Source organism: Lissotriton vulgaris, chromosome 12 (assembly GCF_964263255.1).
Source record: "Lissotriton vulgaris chromosome 12, aLisVul1.2, whole genome shotgun sequence".
NCBI classification, from domain to species: domain Eukaryota; kingdom Metazoa; phylum Chordata; class Amphibia; order Caudata; family Salamandridae; genus Lissotriton; species Lissotriton vulgaris.
The window spans coordinates 99,581,644-99,605,082 of record NC_141700.1 but is presented as its reverse complement, the minus strand read 5'-3'; the positions used below and the strand labels follow the sequence as shown (position 1 = coordinate 99,605,082).

The 23,439-nt window shown below is 47.1% G+C and overlaps 1 protein-coding gene across 3 annotated transcripts in view; it reads right to left on the bottom strand.

Moving 5' to 3' along the window:
- FLAD1 (flavin adenine dinucleotide synthetase 1) overlaps nt 1-9,984 on the bottom strand; it is a 166,104-nt gene extending 156,120 nt beyond the window's left edge. The window contains exon 1 of one of the 3 annotated variants that reach the window (XM_086947370.1): nt 9,763-9,984. The gene's annotated coding sequence lies outside the window, so the exon portion shown is untranslated. The remainder of the gene's footprint in view (nt 1-9,762) is intronic. The other 2 variants (XM_086947369.1, XM_086947368.1) reach the window with 2 other exon arrangements.
- Nucleotides 9,985-23,439: the final 13,455 nt, after the last annotated feature.

Genomic DNA, 23,439 nt, shown 5'->3' with positions numbered 1-23,439 from the left:
ACACACGACGGAGCCGGTTATCGATACAGGATCAACGACCACATTGTAATTAGTGACGCGTGCAGCTATTTCCATCGACGTAAGTGCAGCCAATGCATTCACCCACCACGCTACCACATAGGTGCTTTGTGTTAAAACAGTTCTAATTATTAGGAACCAGCCAGAGCGAGCCGATGACTACATTTCACCTTTAAAGTAAGGTGTACACTTGGAAACATTTTCCACAGTTAAGAAGCACACCCGTATGTAGGAGTGTTTTGTTGCAAGGATTGGTTAACCTTCTCCCTGTCTGACGTCAGTATCAGTGTGCAGTGTCAGGGCTGTCACTGTGCACGTGTCTTGCTAAAGGGGCTGATTGTATACTGTCCCAGGATGGTGTGATGTCTGTCACTGTGTGCATTTGTCTTTCTTCAAGGCACTATGTGTATAGTCCCCCAGGTAGTATGTGAAAGGATAATGGCGCCTGAAGCCATTCCCGGCCAGGCCTTCTTTTCGGAAACCACTCCCGGCCTGACTTAAGGAACAAGGAAAGGCACGGACAGCGGGAGGGAGGGCAGGAAAGGCACGGACAGCAGGAGGGGGGCAGGAAAGGCACGGACAGCGGGAGGGGGGGCGGGAAAGGCACGGACAGCGGGAGGGGGCTGCGGGAACAGGCACACGGACAGCGGGAGGAGGGGGGTGGCGGGAACGGCCACAATCAAAAGCACTCACCTGGACTTCCTCCGGCGGCGGTCGGCCGCGGAATGACCAAAAGAAACATGGACGACCAAAAAAATAAACCCCGCCCACCGCCGCACTGACGTGATAAAAGGGGCTGGATGAGAAAAAATCTCAGGAACGCCCACGAGTCGCCTCGCAGAATGACGGACGCCTCTCTCTTCCAATGGCTAGCCTCCATTTATGGAGTTAGCCAATGGAACAGAGAGGCGGGAATAAGCCACATACTGGTAAACAAAAGTTTTCGCCTGCGCGAAGAGTTGAGCATAAAGAAGTTGTGTGTGCGGGGGTAATGTACAGAACTGTATTCCTAGTTTTGTTGTTGTCTGTTTTAGTTTAGTTGTGAAAGGCAAGTTCGGTCCCTTCACTTTTCATGTTAATTTGAAACTTGATGCAAATCATTAAACCAGTGTTGAACACGCTAAGATTAATTGGCATAGTCTGTAAAAACAAATTAATTCAATCATTCTTTTAAGTTGTCTATGAGTCTTTACTTGAAAGCACGTCTATTAAAGATCTTAATGTTACTGCTGTTCAGGTTCACGTCTGACATCGTGTGGTTTGTACTCTCCGAGACTGGTATTGGTAACTATCTGGTCAAATCATAGTTGGGAAGGAACAATATTATTAGAGCAGAAATCTTCAGCTCCTCTACAAAAGTGTCTGTAACTGCATTTGTAAACACAGGCCGGATTCTCCAGATGTCCCTATCCATAAATTTGGATAAAATAATTTAAATCATTTCATATCACCAGTAAAATTCTAAGCAAAGTTTTGACTATTGTTCGGAGAATCCCAATTCCACTGCTAACTATAGAATGCACATGGCTCCTCTACTTGAATTCTGCATTAGACTCTCAAAAACTGTTCATAATTAGGGATGTGTGGATGTTGCAGAGCTTTTCTCTGTGGAGTTACGTAAAAGCTCTGCTATATTCTGAGGAGTTCTGGGATGAGTGGAGTTCAGTACGTCTCACTACTCATGCTAATTTTTAGCATCAGGAATAGCTTGTCCTGTGCTGTAAAATCAGTGGAAACTGATCCACCACTTGTGCCGGAGAGTGCTGCTTTTTTCTGCCACAACAGTAGATTTTCTACTTGAGTGGAAGCTTTCTCGGTGCGAGTGGCAGCTTTTTCAATGCGAGAGATAGTGACCTGCCGTGACCATCCGTGTTAAAAAAAACTTGAAGGGAGGTAGATTTTCTTACTTGGCAAGCCATGCAAGAAAAAACTCTGCCACTTGACAGTTGATTAAGTATTTCTGAAACGCCATACTTCAAGCGGAGTGGGCAAAACTCTGCCAGAGGAGCAGAGTTTACCACCCACCCCTATTCAAAATGAACAGGGACCTCAGCAGACAATTACATCATGGAGATCAGTGGCCTAAGCTGAAATCTGAAAGACATAACTTGTGCTTCCCGGGCGTCAATCATAGAGGTCACTGCTGCAGGAATTGTGTAACACTAGCCACGTGTTCTCATCCAAAAGGATGAAACACTGATAAATTATCTCAATAAAAGATTGTTAATCCTGCAAGCGATCATGTGATGATATTTGGTGGTTGTATGTGTATGTTGTATGATAACCACTGTGGTTAGAGGAACTACCTTTCTTTGTTATATAAATAGCTTTTCATACCTATAGCCATTTTTTCTGTATTTAATTAGTATACGTGTGGTGCAGTTGCACCATGGACGTTGTCACCAAGCCCTGGTTGGTTCACAAATATATACATTTTTTATGTGTGACATTGACTTTGTGTGTGCAGAGGCTGCATGCAGCAGTAGCAGAGCGTGTGTGTGTTTGTGACGTTCTTAAATTGTGTGGTTCAAGGAAGTGATACATCTCATTGTGTGGGTCAGGGAAGTGAAAGTTCACATTGTGTGGGTCAGAAAAGTGATAGTTCACAATGTGTGCGTCAGGAAGGTGATACCTAAGAACTGATAATAGATCTCGGTTTCAATCGGCAGGGTTGGATGGGGGACCTTTAGCCTTGTCCTGAATGTAAAATGTAAGTCTGTTTTTTGGGATGGAGTCCGAGCCATGTCGGATTACCTAGTTAAGAAACAGTTACTGCTAACACATGGCAGTCAGCCTGGTCTGCGCGTTTAATCCTTACATCAGGGTGGTTGTTGTAGTCCGCATTGTTTGCTGAATTAGGTTAGATGTTTCGGTGTCAATTATTGTGTGGTGCATATGGATTTTTCTTGTATCTAGATGTCATTGTGCAGTCAGTATTCAACTCAATAACCGATGTAGTGTGAGACAGCGCCCTTAACCGGCATCGTATTCTAGGCGCAGAGCGACAAGATACACACAATATTTAACTGCCTTTACTTATATCAGTAATTTCAGCATCTAAAATATTGGCGAGTAACCTCAACACAGAAGAGGACGTCACAGAGGGCATTGCATTTGAACACAGACATAGGCAAGTCCAAGGTGGCAGCTGATTTTGTTTTAAGATTAGGTTTATTTTAGGGCCACACCCTTCCACCGACATTCATCTCTCACTACCATTATGGGGGTACATTAAATTTAAATAGTACTAGACACATCCCCTCTCTTGGGAGAGCAGCAATTCATGAAAGCACTCCAAAGTATGCCCTTGTGCACGTTTCTCATTAATAAAGTTTTCACCAACTACTGCAATCATAATTCGAAGCTAGAAAAAGTGTCTTATGGGCTTCAGGATCATTTGCGATTCTGACGTAGGATTGTAATTTAACATGTTACGGTGCAGGTTATAGAATAATGGGCTTAGCGCTGTAATCCTCTTCAATGTGGCTTTTGACGTCTTCTGGGCCTCTGTACCCATGTATGAGTTCCATCGGTTGAAGGTTAAGTTCTAGCGCCTAAAGCATTGTCTGCTCGGTCAGTGCGCTGCTGTGGACGTCCAGTTCTAACATGTGGAGGGCGGGCGGCAGCAAGACCAGTTCACTGGTGGACTTATTAGAGCAATGTCAGTGCCACAGTTTCCATTATATATGACGTAGTACTTATTGTGCTGGACTCGCCCCTGTACCTTGGACGTCTCGCTCGCATAAATCAGGGGCCGCGTTATAGAGGGCTTGGCCAGGCCTTCTTTTCGGAAACCACTCCCCGCCTGACTTAAGGAACAAGGAAAGGCACGGACAGCGGGAGGGAGGGCAGGAAAGGCACGGACAGCGGGAGGGGGGGCGGGAAAGGCACGGACAGCGGGAGGGGGGGGGCGGGAAAGGCACGGACAGCGGGAGGGGGGCGGGAAAGGCAGGGACAGCGGGAGGGGGGGCGGGAAAGGCACGGACAGCGGGAGGGGGGGCGGGAAAGGCACGGACAGCCGGAGGGAGGGCAGGAACAGCACGGATAGCGGGAGGGGGGCGGGAAAGGCACGGACAGCGGGAGGGGGGCGGGAAAAGCACGGAGAGCGGCAGGGGATGCGGGAACGGGCACACGGACAGCAGGAGGGGGGGCGGCGGGAACGGCCACAATCAAAAGCACTCACCTGGACCTGGACCTCCTCCGGCGGCGGTCAGCCGCAGAATGACCAAAAGAAACATGGACGACCAAAAAAATAAACCCCGCCCACCGCCGCACTGACGTGATAAAAGGGGCTGGATAAAAAAAAAATCTCAGGAACGCACACGAGTCGCCTCGCAGAATGACGGACGCCTCTCTCTTCCAATGGCTAGCCTCCATTTATGGAGCTAGCCAATGGAACAGAGAGGCGGGAATAAGCCACATACTGGTAAACAAAAGTTTTCGCCTGCGCGAAACGCTGCTTGCGCAGCTGTTCGCCAGGCGAAACCTAAAAAATGGAAAATAGTCCAAGAATACAAGTATCTGGGCATAATTTTTGACTCAAATGGCTCCTTCAAGCAACAACAAACATCAATAAGGAACAGAGGGATCTCATTGGAAATTGCATTAAAAAACATCAAAAATAAAATAGCGGGCCCAAATTTAATCCCCTTGCTAGACATATTTCGTGCGAAATTGCTGCCGTCAATTACATATGGCAGTGAATGTATGAGAGGGAAGGATGAGAACATCTTAGACAACGTGGTCAGTAAAACATTGCAAATATTATTCGCGCTTCCTCCATACACTTCCCCAGCACAGCTACGGCTCGAGTTTGGCCTACAGAAGCAGCAAATCGCACGCAAAGGTGCATATGTAAAATGCTGGCACAAAGTAAAGAATGCGGAAACAGACTCTCTGAATGCCCATCTTTGGAAAGAATTGGAAACAAACAAGGACTCCCTTGTAATGGTTTACCTCCAAGCAGCCATAAATTCCCTTGTGCTAAGAGATCTTTGGGACTCGAGTTGCACACACAATTGCTTCAAGCGTCTTGTCAATAAATCTGTGAAAACAATTTCCTTGGAAGAGGACAAAACAACACTAACCAAGAGGTCTCATGGGTGGTTTGTGATTCAAGGCTACATCAGCGCCTCACCACAGCCATACCTTAGCACCGGCTTTTCAAGGAAGGCGAGGGAAGACTTTTTGCGGTGGAGGATGGGGGTAATACCATCTCAACCACATCTTGCCCCCTGGATGCGCCTGGAGTGCAACCCCAAGTGTAGGCTTTGCGAAAATGCTAAGGACGACGTTCTGCACCTGCTGTGTAGTTGCAAAGCTCTAGATAGCATCCGAAAGAGCTTACTAACACAGCTTTGGAATCAGAGACGTGTGCGAACTCTTAGACAAGCTCTGTTGATGAGCTTTAAGGGAGAAGACATCCAACTAGCATGTAGGCTAGTGCGCTTGGTGAAATTAGTCAACACGGCCCTAAATCCAGCGGTTAGTAATTAAATTTGTCTTATTGTGAATGGCTTCTGCTCTTCAAGACTATTTTCCTTTGATAACCAAAGTCACAAGTGATCGTGAAAGACCTTTTTCTCTAATGCATAGTACTGTACTACCCGCATGGTTCTTCTTTCACCTTTTTAACTTTTCTAAAGGTTTTTTTAAATTGCTTTTTTAAAGGCTTTATTCATGTAATTTTATTTTTCTTGTTTTTATTGCCTAATTGCAAAGATTTTAATTAATCATGCAATAAAGATTATTATTATTATCACTTTTAAAAACACGGTGTTCCTTGTTGCTCTGCACTCGTGGCGGTGCAGGACCCGCTCGTCCGCGGGGAGGGGCTCTCTCTGCGACCTAGGCAGGCCGCAATCTATTCCACTTGTAATACCCAACACTTGGAGGCCCACTCACTGCATGTTGCAATTCTTTATTCTGCAAGGTGGCATTGGTAAGTAGCACGAAAGATACAGCAAGTTTTGAGCCAAATTTCCCCAATGCATTTCGTGCGTCTTCTCGCACTTGTTCACAGGATGGCTGTAAGGAGTAGCTGGCAAATATATATTACACATGCAAAAAACAAAAATTCACTGTGCATAATCAGATATGTGGAATATATAATAAAAAATATATATATTATATATATATTTTTTTTTTTTTAAAACCTTTATTGTGCATTCAAATAAAATTACACACAAGGGCCTTCAACCACAGGGGCCGGCCGTTAGCCAGAATATAAGTAAGTGCGTCATTATATACCACAGCTCTTTCGCCAACATCCCCGAGGCCCTGCAGCGATTCAGGATGAGATTCGTAGCAACGCAGGATAGAGTCGTAATGTATTATTGTTTTTTACAAAAGAAAAAGAAAAATAAAGAAAAGAAGAAACAAGTCTCAAGGCATTTGTACATTGTACACGGAATTGTGCTCGTACGGGAGGGACCTCCAAGAGCAATGTTGAGTAGACTTATAATTAGTAGAAGGGGTCAATATATATATATATTTTTTTTTTTTTCACTGAAGAAACAAGGATTACAGGAACGTTATAGATAGGAAATGGAATTTAAAAAAAACCATAGAAATTCACTGAAAAAAACTATGTTTACAGGAACGTTATAATTAGGCTCAGATTTCACTCGTACAACCCATAGAAATTCAGCAGCTATAGTAACCTAAGCTAACTATAACTTATGCACTGCTTATGACCGCACATATTACATTACTCATGATATGGTAAGTGACAACACCGATTACATCATCTAGTGAGTGCACGTATTTTTTTTAAGAGTTTATGACTATTAAACAAATATACTAACTAATATGGTCTGCCTTGGTAGCACCGCTGTTGCCAGACAATTATTTGAGAATCACCAGAAGAGGGGCTTTGGTTCCGCCAACATGTTGGGAGCCAGGAGAACATGTTTTGATTGGGCTGAAGTTGTGTGTTTTAACAAAAAAAGTACTGGACCTGCACACAGCTGTGACTATTTTGTTTATTTATCCAACTGCCTGAGCTTGAACTTTAAGGGGTACACGTATGCCATTGGAATGTCATTGTATTGTCTTAGATAACTCTATTATTTATGGTGTTTTCTCTGTCAGCAGCACTGACGGGAGGAGGCAGTCATTAACGTACACGTATTTTTTTTTTGCACATTTGTGACCGACCATCCAATACCGAAAAAGCGCTTTGACGCCTCTTCAGGGGTAGGAAGCGCTATATAAATGCAAATACAATACAATATTCATAGTGCTTTCTGTCACAAACTAGGACCTTGTAGCACTAAAAAAAACATAAGTCACCCTATCCATATCAACCAGTCAGGTTTCAATTCTGTCTCTCTTGGGTTACACACACAGACATCTGCAGTGATCACAGTAATCAATTGTGATTTCAATAATTAAAATAGTGCATTTGCCACTTATTAGTTTAACTTGAATTTGCATTTCATTTAAAATGAGATATTTTATATGCAGTTTCCGTAACCTGGAGGTGAAAGATAAAGAAAATAGTTACAGAAAATGTTCTTTTAAGTCAGAATGGACTCCGCGCTCGGGTCAAACCCTTTCAGGGGTATGGTCTCGCTCATCTCACGTTTCAGGGTGTCGGATTCTTCCTGTTCTTCTTGGTTCACTACTTCTTCCTGGTGTTCTTGATCTACATATCTGACCACGGCCCCTTTGGGTTTTCGGCAGCATACCTTTTCATAGTGCCCGAACACACTGCAGTAGGAACATTTTGCGCTGAACGCCGGGCACACTTTGTCGTTTCCCAAATGTGATATACTTCCACACCTGTAACAGCTCGGGCGTCCGCCCTTTCCCGTCCTTTGGTCTGTGTGGCTGGTCTGGGAGATCCGTTTGCTGTCTTGGCTTATTTGTTGGTCTCTCTGCTTCGTTCGTTCGCCTCTCACCGGCGTCATGATCTTGCAGACCGTCTGCGTCCCTCCTGCCTCCGTCCTGGCGGCTTGCGCGCAGCGCTTGGACAATTCCGCCTTCTTCACTAAGGCCCAGACTTCTTTTAGGGGGGCATCCCCATTAACCCACAGTTTCTCTTGGACGTGGGTGCTGGACGTGTGCATGATGATCTGGTCCCTTATGAGGTCATCATGTAGCGTGCCAAATTTGCATGTCAGGGCTAATTTCTGTAGTGCTACCACATACTCGTCCACCGACTCACCACTCTTCTGCTTTCTTTGGAAGAAATTGTGTCTGTCGATCGCTACGCATACTACTGGTCTGTAATGCGCGTTGAGGTTTGCGATAGCATGGCTGAACACATCTGTGTCTGCTGCGTCCCTTGCGCCTTTGACGATGGTGTCATATACTCTAATCCCCTCCGGGCCCAAATTGTGCAGTAGTATCTTTTTCCTTCTCAAGCTTGAGAACGGTGCTTCACCTTCCTCTTCTAGCGCTTCCAGGTAGTTGAGGAAGTACCGTTTCCAGTCTTCCCACTGCATCTCTGGCTCCCCACTCTTCGAAAGGAATGGCACCACTTGGGTGAGGGAGGTGGACTGAGTAGCCATCTTATTTATTCCTCTTGGGTTCGCTTGATTAGGGATAGCCCGACCAGGTGGGCTCCCTGGCGTCGGTTTTTTGGCCGTGTCCTCGTCACTGGGTTCGCCGTCTGTCGCTCCCTCTTTCGCCACCACTTTAGGGCTTGGCAGAGCTTGCTGGCCGTCCCTTTCTGCTGGGTCCGCCCTGCTAGACTCTCCCTCGCGTCTGCGCCGCTCCGCCAGCGTGCTGTGTGTGGCCCTTGCTCTGTGGGTGGTGAGTTTTGCCTAAGGCTGCGTTTATCCTCGTGTTGGCGCTTAATCTGCTGCTCCGCGCCGGCTCTTCAATTTCGGCGCACCCCGCGGTATTGTGTGTCTGGCTGGCGTACCTCTGTGCTCTTCGCGGTCCCCTGGTGTGCCTGGGCGTTGTTGTGCCTTGGCTCGGGACAGCCTCGGGTCCACTGACACGCTCCGGGTTGCTGGTGAGTCTGTTTTGTTTATTTCCGTTCTTCGCCTTTTTCTTTTCGTGGTAAGTGGGGAGAGTGGGTACTAAATCCCATCCTCGTCGCCATTATAGAGTTCTCGAATCACCACACGAAGACTGTGTTGGGGGTGTATAAGTATTTATTCCCCGGAGAGCCGGGAACCAATTCTCTTCTCTATGCGGTCGGCGCCAATACACAAGATGGCCGCCTTCCGCTTCCTGTCCCAGCCCCTTCCGTGTCCGGGTGACGGAACACTAGAACGTCACCACACTAGCTCTCATGTTCATTGTCCCACCTATTGTACTCAAATCACAATTCCCATACTTTTTAATACACGTCGACTGTCTTAGTTATAATCTACCCGCTATACACACATTGTCAATAGTCGAACAAACACATAGAGGATTGATTATAACAGAAAAATAAGTTCCAGAGCAAAGTATCAGACATTGGAGTACGGGAATATACAAGTCTAAACTTCCAGAAAACTACTCACCTTTGACAGGGTGGGTAGGGGTGCCTTAATAAAGGTCAACTTATTTAATACAAACACGAGGTATACATAAAGGGGCAAAACAGTACGTATCGCTCTCCACATGCTCGTCGTTTATCTATCACGTAATAGGCCGAGGCAGAGCCCGACCCACTAAAACAATCAATCTATCAGGGAAATTATAGAAAGTAATCACCCGTGTGGGTCTCAGGGGGCTGGGGGAGGGAGGGGAGCAGCTCCGATATTTTAATTGCTATTAAAAGATGAAGACAGACACACATACTTGTAACTCGAATCTTTTCTTCCTGCACAATAACGGTGACACCTGTCCGTCCCTTGTTTTCTTCTTACACAGTGAAGTCAACCACCTGTCTGCTACTTCAGGACAGCCCGTAAATTCTGTACAAAGTTCAATGTTCGTTTTTTTATGTAAATCTTTTTAGGGCCGGCATTTGTGTTCTAGTTACAACACTTCCGGTTCGCCTGACAGCCAATGCCAACGCTGAACATAAACCGGGAGTCGCACGGGACCGGGGCGGACACGTAGTCTGTAGAATGACCTAGGATTGGTTTATTGTCAGGGCCTTGGCAAATTCTGGTTGGCTGAACAGAATTCAGAAGTGCTCATTGGCTGGCTGAACATAATCCAGGCGTGCTCATTGGCTGGGGAGTTCGCACGTGCCTGTGCTTTGCTTAAAAGTCTGTTCAAACAAGCCTACTCTACTGCTGGTTGATGGCGCTTCCTGCGGAGATCCTGACTGCGTGTAGTTTAGTACCAGAGTGTGTCATTTTAAAATAGCATCATGCCGTGGAGATTAGGGGCGGGAATAACCCGAGGACTCAGTCAGTTGGCGGAGTCAGAGGTGTGGCAAGAAAAAGCAAATCATCGTAAATGTCTGTGTGTGTGTTTGTTTCGCATTTAACTACCCACTGACCTATTTACATTACGTGCACTTTGGAACTGCATGGTACATGTTCTTTGGAGCAGGCACATTAACCCTCAGCGCTACCTATCCACGAGTCAAAACTTCCACTTGACAAAACTCCACCTCTCTCTAGGAAGAACATTAATTATCGGAGTTATCAGTGCTTTAAATGGAAAAAAGTAAGTGCAGGTACTCACCAAATTGATTTGTGGACGAGGGGTGGGTTTGGGGGCGGGGCTATGGGCGATGCTAAGGGGCGTGTCCAGGAGCACATATTTAATTTTACTGAGATTTTCTTGGTGTGCATAATGATACAGAAGCCTGCCTTTTTTCGGCATTATCACTCGTGCACTTATGCACAATGAAGCTTGAGAAAGTATTCTTGCTTTAAAATAGTGAACCTGATTATCATTGTCAACATTTGATAATGGAGGAACGGGCTTCATTAATTGTTTATTTGCCTTTACTCTCTGGATCCAGTCTTCTTCTGGCTACAACCCATTTTCAACAGTCAAATGCATTCAATACTTTTGTTTTTAGAAATCGTTACATTCGCTGGCCTCGCATTACAGAACCTTGATTACCATCCTTTCTGCCTCAGTGTCTCTGTCACCACCTCTTCCCTAGAACCTTGCTCCAGACAAGTGTTGGCATTCTCTGATGTACTAGCGTGTCACTTTGGGGGATTCTTCCAGCTATCAGCAAAGTAAAGATGCAGCGGCCATTAGAACAACAAAGCCTCGTTAGCAAATCAATGGTCTTTGAAAGACCTGTGGGGGGGTTGTGAAAGACCTGTGGGGGGGTTGTATGCGCCCAGGCAGCTGTCTCAGCCCGGGCTGACACACACTACGGGGGAGGGGTCTCACTACATGTAACCCTAAGCGCACGCACTTTACACTAGACAGCATACAAGTACTACAACATTTACATTTATTTACATTTAGAGCAGTGATAAAAGTGCCTAGAGACCTAAAACCAAGGCTAGGAGACAGGCAAAAAGTTTAGGGGTGAACCCGCCAAAAGGGCCAAGAAGTCCATCATTCAGGTACAGAGCACTTTACTCTGGGACAGACTGACCAACCAGAAGAGCCTAAAGACAGAGAGTCCAGCCTGAGAACCGAGCACGACCCACCCCTCCTCCATACCAAGGACAGACTCTGCCCAGAACAGACCAGCCTGCCCTTTAATGGAGGGACCGGATCACTCACCCCTCCACCCAGAGAGCTTTCAGACACTAAACTCACTGAAGGGCAACAGAGAAAGGACAGGGCGCCGCGAAGCTGCCGAATGGGACAGATGGGTGCTATAAAACACAATAAACTACACCCCATTCCATACTCAGCTGGAAACTTTGCCCGATGCCTAAGTCCTGTTATAATTTACTAAAGGCTAGGAGCACCTGTTTACAATAAACTGTATACTAAAATAATCCACCAAGAATAACATATCCAAAACCTAACCGGAAGACAACAGGTAGAAACAGCGCGACAACCACACACTGCTGTATATTTCAGAACCGGTAACGCTTCCAGTGTGTGTTGGTCCAGTCCTACTCCTTGTCACACCCTCACACTTACTACTACCGCAGACACTATAGGCTTACTGTTGAGGAGGTGGTGACACCATAGATTATCCTTAAATCATACTGATACGAAGAGTGGCAGATCAGCTCCCCCGGGGCTTCAGTGCGCCAGGCGGGGTGTTGGAGCCTTTTGAGCTCAATGGGCGTTGCGCGCCTGGGTCTGCTTCCTAATTAGCACAGTGCAAGTTGTCACTGTGTTGCTCTTCAGCACATAACCATTTCTTTCCTGCGTTGCTGCCCCTTGAGTACCGGTACTCTGTTTGGCCACAGAGAAGTTCCAGTACTCAAGGGCAGAAAATTCAGAAGTGCCGGTACTTAGTACCGTTGAGTACCGGCCCATTTAAAGCACTTGGAGTTATTATTAAATTTTTATTACAGCCGAAAACTGATGGAGGCCAGGAAGGAGGCAGCATGTGCTTTTAGAAACATAATATACTTGCAAACATGAATCCGCCCACCGAGTCAGTACCTCCTGGAATGGTGCCCTGCTCCACCCATGAAAAACAATGTTCTTCACATTTTTTAGATAGGGTCAACTGAAAACAGTGAGAGCCTTTTTTTAGGGGTTCCAAAGCAGGGTTAGTTAGCATCTGTTAAAAGTAAGTAATTTAATTAACAGGCATGGTGCTGGTTTTAAAAATTACATTTTATATATCTTCTCCGTGCCTCTTCTGCGCTGCTGAGGGCTGTCATTCTCTGCCACTTTGTTGACGTAAAATTGTGGCCCTTCCTCTGTTTTTAAGAAATGTCCCATTTGTGGGGTTCCAAGATATGCTAACCCTACTCTGGTTACATCTTACACCCCCCCAGAAGACAACAGCCCCTCTCCGACTGCAAGTACGAACAGGGTGGGGGGAGGTGCATGACTGAAAGGCACAACAGCTTCTCTGCAAAGTCCAGCATGCGTGTGCCTCAAAGATTTAACATACTTCCTAGCAGGTTATGCTAACCCCTTGAGTCCTGCTGCAGGACGGAGCAGTCTGAAGGTATGTTTATATGTGCAGCCTGTGTTCGTGCACATGTCATGTCCTCTCAATGTGCACACCTCCTCCCTCATTCCCATAACAAGGTGTTACTTACAGATTCATAGAGTTTTCCTTTGTTGTTCATAGCCACGAACAGACTGCTCTTGACGCTCAGTACACTGACCACGCTGCTTTCCACGGGAGCGATTTCTAGTAGACTATATCGTTTTGTATTATTTTATGGGTTATTTAGTTATTTTTCACATTTCAACCTTTCATTTCTCTCCCTCCCAAGGATGCACATTGGAATGGAAAAATGTCCGGGAAAAAAAAACGATATTTCCAGAGTGATTTTTTTTTTAATCCATTTCACGGAGGAACAAATAAAGGAAAGGAGAGGAAAGTAAAGAGTGAGTAATAACCGTTTCTTGAAGATACAGTTTTCAATAAGTGAGGATGAGCAGGACAGAAAGAGAGGGAGGCAGAGTAATAACTTGGGTCGGGGGAAGCTGCTGGGGCGGTGGGAAGCTGCCAGGGGCAAAGCAGTAGAAGTGGACACTGTCCTTGTCCTCTCTGGGCAGGAAGGAAGAAACAGTGCCCGACCTGCGTCCCCGAAGGTCAAGCTTTATCTATAGGCCTTGGCTATTTCGAGCGTCCTGGAACGCGTGTTTAAACTAAAAAAGTAGGGGAACTGAGTCTGTCGAATGAAAGTAGTAAGGGCACGCCGTGCCCAGCCGATCCTGCCCACTTCCACCACTGGTTACCTAGAATTGTTATTTAGCTCATTGAGTTACGAGCCAGCATCAAGAAGTTTCATGGGGACAGCAAGGCAGGAAGTGAAGAATCTTACTATTTATTCTCGGTCTTTGGTTATGCTAGGGTTGCTAAAACTTTCTTTGGGTAGCATTAAAGACTAAGTGCTGTTAAAACAAGCATTTGCCATGCAATCAGTCTTGCCTTAGGACTTTATATGTATTTAGCTATGCTGAAACATCTAATGTTCTTTAACATAGAGGGAAAGTAAGCACCAAACTGTGGAACACGCCAGGCATGGGAACACATAGAGAACAAGCACTGGCGTTGCCAATAGGTCTCGCAGTAGGAAAGTTGAAGCTATTACAATTGCAAATAACAATGCCTTTTATTTTTGTTTTCATTTTAAAAACATAAAGGGCTTTGTCATTTACAAAACCAATAGCTCCAACTTTCCTACTGCGAGACCTATTGTGCACTGCACAGTGTGGGTGAAAGTGGCACTGCGTGGGTGTGAGTGGCTTTGAGTGAGTGGCGTTGCGTGGGTGAGTGGCGTTGCATGTGTGAGTGTTGTTGCGTGGGTGAGTGGCGTTGCGTGGGTGAGTGGCGTTGCGTGTGTGAGTGGCATTGCATGGGTGAGTGTGGCGTTGCGTGTGTGAGAGTGGGCTTGCGTGGGTATGAGTGGCGTTGTGTGTCTGAAAGTGGTGCTGTGTGGGTAAAAGTGGCACTGCGTGGGTGTGAGTGGATTTGCGTGAGTGAGTGGCGTTGCGTCGGTGAGTGGCGTTGCATGTGTGAGTGGTGTTGCGTTGGTGAGTGGCGTTGCATGTGTGAGTGGCGTTTCATGTGTGAGTGGCGTTGCATGTGTGAGTGGCATTGCATGTGTGAGTGGCGTTGCGTGGATGAGTGGCGTTGCGTGGATGAGTGGCGTTGCGTGGATGAGTGGCGTTGCGTGGATGAGTGGCGTTGCGTGGGCGAGTGGTGTTGCGTGGGCGAGTGGTGTTGCGTGGGCGAGTGGTGTTGCGTGGGTGAGTGGCGTTGCGTGTGTGAGTGGCATTGCATGGGTGAGTGTGGCATTGCGTGTGTGAGAGTGGGCTTGCGTGGGTATGAGTGGCGTTGTGTGTCTGAAAGTGGTGCTGTGTGGGTGAAAGTGGCACTGCGTGGGTGTGAGTGGCTTTGCGTGAGTGAGTGAGTGGCGTTGCGTGGGTGAGTGGCGTTGCATGTGTGAGTGGTGTTGCATGGGTGAGTGGCGTTGCATGTGTGAGTGGCGTTGCGTGGATGAGTGGCGTTGCGTGGGTGAGTGGCGTTGCGTGTGTGAGTGGTGTTGCGTGAGTGAGTTGCGTTGCGTGTGTGAGTTGCGTTGCGTGTGTGAGTGGTGTTGCTTGGGTGAGTGGCGTTGCGTGGGCGAGTGTGGTGTTGCGTGGGTGATAGTGGGCTTGCGTGGGTGTTAGTGGCGTTGCGTGTCTGAAAGTGGTGCTGTGTGGGTGAAAGTGGCACTGCGTGGATGTGAGTGGCTTTGCGTGAGTGGCGTTGCGTGGGTGAGTGGCGTTGCATGTGTGAGTGGTGTTGCGTGGGTGAGTGGCGTTGCATGTGTGAGTGGCGTTGCGTGGATGAGTGGCGTTGCGTGTGTGAGTGGCGTTACGTGTGTGATAGTGGGCTTGCGTGGGTGTGAGTGGCGTTGCGTGTCTGAAAGTGGTGCTGTGTGGGTGAAAGTGGCACTGCGTGGATGTGAGTGGCTTTGCGTGAGTGAGTGGTGTTGCTTGGGTGAGTGGCGTTGCGTGGGTGAGTGGTGTTGCGTGTGTGTGGGGTTGGGTGTGTGGGGGGGTTGTGTTTGTCGGGGGGTTGTGTGTGTTGGGGGGTTGTGTGTGGGGAGTTGAATTATTATTTACCTTGCAACCGAGCTGCTTCTGTTCACAAGCTTGAAAGCAGCAGTTACATAACTCGAGAGCTGCAGCATGCCCATGGCTTGCCAGTGCATGTTGCAAATGAAACAAAGCATAATGTATTCGGATCGCATTACAAAGAAAGCCGCATGTAAAATCCAGACCCTCTCTTGACACAGTGTATTAAGGCAGCACACAGAGAGGGAAAGGGGAATATTTTAACCTCCTCTGGGCTCATGGTAGAAACAAAATGGGAATCAAAAGGCGCGTGTCCCATGACATACAAGCCATTTCATGTGAAAATGCATCAGCTAAAAGGCAGGACGCTGACAGAAACACGAACTTGCCAACAAACACGAGCCTGCCAACCAAATGTAAATATTCTGCGTGCAGTGGAGCGCGAAGAGCAGCACGAGTCTCTAATGTAAAATAAATACGCTGTGAGTAGTGAAGCGTGAAGGAGACCACGAGCCTTCAAACTGAAAGGGAAAAGGCGCGAGGATCAAAAAGCGACGAATATCTCAGGCTGGAAACACATTATATGAAATGCTGCTGCTGCTAATTAAATATAAAAAGTGTTTAGGGAGTCACGGCTGCCGAGAGTAACAAGGCAGTGCTGGGAGGGGGGCTGCGCACCAACTGAAGTGCTCTGGTTGCACGGCAAATATAAAAAGTGTTTAGGGAGTCACGGCTGCCGAGAGTAACAAGGCAGTGCTGGGAGGGGGGCTGCACACCAACTGAAGTGCTCTGGTTGCACGGCCTGCGGCCGTGTGAAGTGATAGCCTTTGAAGTATGTCACGGCGCCTGAGGGGAGAGCAGAGAGAAGAGAAGGCGACATGCTGTGACGGAGGTGTGAGAGGTCTGGCAGGGAACAGATGGCCTGGCCGTGAAGCAGGGGGCGGGGCAGCGCTGGGGAAGCCTGTGGGAGGGTGATTGATGCAGCTGCTTGTTTGATCACGTGATTCACGTGAACTTCATGAAAACCGCGGCTGAAAGCCCTTGGTTTGAGGAGGATTTTGCCGACATGAATTCTCGCTCCGCTCAATGCGCTTGCGCGCATTGATAGGTCGCGAGACCTAAAAATACTGCCCATCAGCAGGAAATTGTATTGGCCAAAGCTCTGTTTTTAATATAAAATTAGCCCCTTCAGTGGGCATTTCACTGAAAATTCAAGATTTGAAAAAAATATATTTTTTTCTACGAGTTCTTGTTGAATACACGTTTCTATGGCCTGGAATCTAGGGAATGCTTAAGTGATTCTGGAATTTTACTGACCTCTGCTGGTTATTTTCTATCAAGAAAGTTAATTAGAGGCAGTTGCCAGAAAATAAAGTCCCCAAGTAGAAAGCAATTCTGGTATTTTACTGACCTCTACTGGTCGTTTTCTATCAAGACAGTTAATTAGAGGCAGTTGAACAGGAAAAAAAAGTCCCTAAGCAAAGGCAGAAGCTGACAAGTCCTAGGGCTGATCTCCAGATCCCATAAAGTACATACAACAGATCTTCCAGACTGCTCAAGCGCTGTCTAGGCTCAACCTAAAAAATTAGTAGTCTAATTACTTACATAAACGGATATATCTGACTACCTAACTGTGCATGTCCAGCTAGTACCTATAGGGTTTCAATACTTACGTACAAATCATAGCTTATTTCATAAGCACTTGTGAAGTGATATGCAGGTGTCTTTGTTTCTTGGCAACAAGTTGTTAGGCTCCACTCTGTGCCCAAGCCACAATGGAACTCGAACAAAAGGTGGCATTTGTGATGAGTCCAGCTGGAAATGAAAACTAGACGCCTCCCTCCCACCTTGCAAGTTGCTCTGGACAGGAAATGTAGGTGCTGCTCAATATGTTCTGGGGTCTGCAATTGAACCAAGGCATAGCACAATTACTGGGGACTAGCCCAGTTCCATATCTGGCTCCATAGTAGCTGTCTGATTCCTCTGTATCCCCGTTATTTTAAGCACTGCTAATAAAGCTGTCTGAATAGTAGCTGTCTGTTTCAGCTGGACCCCCCTCATTTTAAGCACTGGTAATAGGGAATTTGTACACCTGCAGTTAAATAATGAAGAATGTGTAAATAAAGGCCGGCGCTAGAGAGCCCACAGCAAAATGGCAGCAGTCTAGTGTAGCCCTGCTGGCTGGGACTCGCCATCCGCCCATAATCCTATTAATTGGCGGCCATCCGCCCTTGAAATTGAAAACACAGTGTGTAGGACGACACTGTGACTCCAATGACCCCCAAAAAGCAGAATATAGAGCTGTATGTAGCCCTGCAGCAGACAGTTGCGGAACCGCTGTGCACCACCATCATATGCCCAAGATGGCGGCTGTGTGAGCTGAGGAGCTGTTCGACGACGGGCCGGATGGGGCCCAGTGTGGAGGGAACAAGCAACCAGGAAAGGCAAGACTGACTCAACTGTGCACCACAATACTAACGTGGACGATGCTTGTGGGAAGGTACCCCCCAGAAGTGGATCGACAGTAGTGTGGTGCGGCCTGCCCTGTGAAACTCGATGAGGGTGTGATCTGAACAAGACTGCAGTGCCGAAACTAGGGACCGGACTCATCCGTCTGTACCACAGTTGAGAGGAGCTGGCATTGTCCCAAGGCCCCCATTTGATTGCTGGAGCTAGTATGGAAGACTATGTGACAGTAAGCATCTGCTCCGCTGGGAGCGTGATAAAACTGAGACCTGGCGGGGAGTGTGCTGGCACAGAGGATTGACTGTGGCCCCCTGATAATTGTATGCTGAGCCTGCCGGCGGCGAGAGACCACTCAATTCTGCATGATTACTTGCTGTAGGAACATCCCTGGCTCCATCTCTACTCAGAGATACTCTCCTCAGCCTAGACGATCTCCAGGCACCAGATGTCCGGCAGCATTGAGCTAGCCGTGCCTACCTGTGTGACTTTCAGTGATCAGTGCACAGCATATATATATTGCTCCCCAGCTGTGAGCAGAACAACTATAGTCTCTATGTGGCCTATTCTCTGCACTTGCTGGCACCACATGTTAGTTATACTGACTTATAGTGATGCAGCATAGGTGCGCAGGATCTCCCAGACGAGAAATAGAGGAAGTTATCAGATGGTACTAACCCCTCTTTACGCTAAGTATAGCCGTAATTATTAATGTTCACTATCGGGCTCTGTATGTCTTTCTGGCACATCCCTGCCATTGGCACTCATGCAGTCAAGAGCAGCGTGGCCTCCCGTACCTCAGCCAGCCCATCAGCATCCAGATGGTCCCCCAATCTTCCAGTTCCACAGTCCATCGCCACCTAGACTGGTGCCTCTCCCTTTTGTTATGTCATCCCAACAATAGGGATGGTCCAGAATGTTTTTCCCTGTAATGTCCCTTATTTCCGTAACGTTTCTCTCCAAAAGCTTATTGCTTTGGGACATTGCCAGAATATGTGTAAGAAGTCTGGCCTTTCCCACACACCATCTCCAGTGTACCTCAGAACTTAAACAAGCAAGCACTATCAATTTGACTGGTGCATAATACCACCTGTAGATGATTTTTAAGTATACATCTATACACCGAACCAATGAGTAGGAGAGAAATAACCTGTTAGGCTTCATTTTCGATTCCCTCATCGTGATTTCTCTTCCCTTTCTTCCTAGGCATTTCTATAAGAACATTAATACAGATAGTTACTTACAATAACCTATAAATGTATAAAGACCAAACTCGTAGTACCCATGAGGCGTCTTACTCCTCAGACTGTCAGTGGCCCGTCGCTCATAATTTAGTTTGTAAAGTCCATTGCTGTCGATGAAAATATTACAGTGTAGCAAGGAGCAGTTTTGGAGTAGTAGTATTTCTCCGGTTGAAGGGATTTATCTAGAGCACTCTAGTTTATCTTTGTTATTGCTGTGAGTATCTGCTTTGAAGAACTAGCCAATGATGTAGTATTTTGACCCTTTTCACAGCAAGGGATTTTCTAGAGGCCAGTGGTTACAATCCTCCTGAGGAGGCTATGAGTTTCGAGTAGCAGCTGATTTTTCTTATTACATGTGTCCTAGTGGTGCAGTAAGTTCATTTGACTTTATCGAGAGGTATGCATAATTTGCGGGATATTGTTATTTCGTACATACTGGCAGTTTTGATTCCTCACTTTAAGCTTGCTTTTTTGGTCGAGCTGGAGAAAGCAATGCGAAGCATTGCGTCTAGCTCGACAACTAATGTTGCCCGCCTCCTGGGAATCTGAGACAGGGGTCGGGCACGCGTGGCGATTGGTATCTGTGAATGCGCATTCCAGGCCGGCGCTGTGCACATCTCCTGCCTCAGATTCCCTGAAGTGCGCAAACACACACATGCACACACACACGCAGGCACACACGCACACACACACACACACACACAGACAGACGCACACCCCCCCCCCCACACTCACCGGGCTCTTTCAGCGTGTTCCGTGTCCCTGTCTCTCTCGTCAGCCAGTGGGTCAGTCTAGGCATGGGAGCTCCACAGCGCTGGTCTTCACCCGGCCCCCTCCTGGCACTGGGACTTCAGCTGCCAGACTTCGTTCTCCATAACAAAGAGCGCGCATGCGCGGGCAGCCCCCACCCTCTCACTCTCAGCCCGGGCTGCTTTCGGTTTCGCTGTCTTCCGTGTTGCTGGCAGCCTGTTCCTCCTGCCTAAGTCCCACACCGGACAAAAAGTGTGCACTCCATTGCTGCTATTGTTTTCGCTTCTGATCTCACAGAAATGCTAAAACATTCAGTTTCTGACCTTTATTTCGCGATCTTCCCGGATTCTTAAACGCTCTCTTTGTTCACTGGCCCGTATTGGTATAAAGATCAATCATCTTTGCCTCTACCCCTCTCCGCGGGTCGTTCTAAACTCGGTCTCTCCACCCGAGGATATATGCCACAGATCACACGGTGAGAGAGGCTGGTGTGCGGGAGCCCTTGGTCTGCAAGGGTCTGCTCTAATTTCATGCGCGTCACCTCGGGGCAGCAGCCAGGAGTCTCTCGGTTTGTGTGTCTGCACACAAACGGGCACCTGTAAATGCACCGTCACATTAGCATCCATTTCTTTATAAAGCAGTCGGGCAGTGTATAGTTAATACTAAGAACGAAGGCCTTCCTAGGTATAAATCTAGCTCTGTCAGCATGTGTACCGGAGCCCTAGCGCCAGCACAGACACGTGCCGGCCACCGTACACTACTGACGACACACGTGTGGTACCGAGCGTTGTCCCTCACTTCAGCCCTGCTGGAAGCTCCCACTGCAGGGGGCTGCGCACGACCCGTGCCTCGAAGACCAGGCGAACTCCCTGGGAGCTGGACAGGTGCACAGTGTAGCTTCTCGCAGGGAGACATCGGATCCCCGCTAAACAGTGATGATAAGCGGGGGGCTCACATTAGAGCCTATGACTTCACCCAAGCAAAGTACCACATAGACACCGGGGTGCACCGTTCTACACAACCACACACAAACCCAAGTATTCCAGCATGCGAGATAAGTAAACATCTTCCAAAATACATATTACTTCGCGCGTGTGTGAGTTACAATGTGTGTTTATTACATGTAAATATCAAAATATCACACACATACCAGTGTACACAATAACTCATACGGATCTACTGCATACATGTTCTTGTACATGGATGAGATACACATTTCTGTATAAACACTGAAAAGCACATCTGTATTTCAGCATTTTTTATTTTTTTCTAGGATGGGCAAATCTATATTTATATATTTTTTGTCTAGGATGTATACAAAAACATATTCATGTGTGCAACTTATTTGTTTATTCTAGTACCTATTAGAATATCTCGCCGAGTAACATCAGCGCTAATGTAGGAGCTTGTATAAACAGTTTTGTCTTTTACTTTTATGTTCTTTGTACCCATGGATACATACGGAAGTGTGCTTGTCTACACTGCATGCATGGATACATATATTTCCGTGTGTATAGATATGGGAGACTTGGGCGCAGAGTTTCGAACACATTTAACTACAAAACTACGCCTCTACATTTTTGTTTGCTTTTTTTTGTTTGTTTGTTGCCAAGGATGGATTTACCTGCTTTCTGTATAATATATATATATATATATATATATATATATATATATATATATATATATAAATCCGGTACACCGCGTCTCCAACCAGTGATAACTCCTCCACCGCGATAGAAACAGCACGGACACGGACCAAGTAAGTGCTGAAGATTTTATTTGTGCAAATTCAGCCGCATCGCATATATATATATATATCTATACTACTATTATAAAGAGAGAACTGTGTCCTTTGAGCCAGGTAAACTCGAAAAGTACACCACCAATACAGCGTTGGAAAGGGGGGATCCTGTAGATGGACATAGGCTATAAAAAAAATAAAAATAAACGTTATTTAAAAAATAAACAATAAAAAAAGTAGTCCCTAAGAAGTAGCACCGGCCGTGTGCGCTAACAACGTGGACGTGCGTGCTGACATCATCTAGCGCGGGGAGGAGCGGTGGACAGCAGCGGTGAAGTCGGGCTGAGATACATAAAGCGCGGGGAGGAGCGGAACGTGTGCGGCTCTGAGAAGCGATGGGAGGAGGCGGAACGAGGAGCGGTGAAGTGGGGCTGATGGGAGGAGGCGGAACGAGGAGCGGTGAAGTCGGGCTGATGGGAGGAGGCGGAACGAGGAGCGGTGAAGTCGGGCTGGTGTGAGGAGACGAAACGAGGAGCGGTGAAGTCGGGCTGAGGTAGGTGAAGCGCGGGAGCGCTGGGAGGAGGCGGAACGTGTGCGGCTGAGTGAAGCGCGGGGAGGAGTGGAAATGTCATGGCGGGGGCTGGGGCGGGAGTGCATGCAAGGCGGAATGTGTGCGGCTGAGTGAAGCGCGGGGAGGAGTTGAAATGTCGTGGCGGGTGGGGGCCGGGACGGGAGTGCGCGCAAGCCTGAAATGCTGCCCCCAGCCCCCTTCTGCCCCAGGCAACGCTGGGGCGGGCTGCTAGTATATATATATATATATATATGATGTGATCAAGGCCGGGGTAACCTGGTTGAAACGCGTCATGTTGGTGGAAAATAAAACTGCACTTTAAGTAACTACCTTTTGTTGCGGAGGTTTTGCCCTGCTGTGCTGCTTCACAAGGATTTGGTTGTCATATATATATATATATATATATATATATATATATATATATATTACCTACTGGATATCGCCAGTAGGTATATATAGTTAGGATTAATTCCCTATGGGATTTCTGAAAATTCTATGTCTAATAACTTTGGCGTTTGTGGACGGAATCGGCTGAAATTTTCAGGAAAATGGCACATTTTGTTTCTGAGCAGCCCCTGAAAATTTGGTGGGGTTTCGTCAAGGGGGGGCCGAGAAAAAAGGGGGGTCCCAAAACGCGTTTTTCCCATTCATTTTTCCATAGGGCCTTTGGCCTCACTTTTAGACCGAACGGCTGAATGGATTTGCACGAAACTTGGCAAAATTGTAGGGACTGTTAGCCCGATGTGCCTTTGCTAGGTCTCAATATATGTGCTTCAGTGGATTTTGAGAAATTAACGTTTAAATCAAGATATATATCTGTAACAGCGCTCCGGGCAGCGATCCGGTCCGCTTACTTTTCGCTTATCGGAACTTTGCGCGCAGAAAGCTGATTGGCTCTCCGGTGTCTGTCAACATTCTAAACAGTCCAGAGCGGCCGCCATCTTGTCTCTCGGTAGGATCGAGAGAGAAGAAGAGGTGAAAAACGAAAGGGGAATTTAATGAAAGGGGGCAAGGTATCCCCCTCTTGACCCCCTAGGAATGTTGTTGGGGTTATTAAAGGGTCCCGTGGGGAAAATAAAAAAAAAATGATTTTTCACGGTAGAAGCGCTTCACGGGCCGCGAACTGG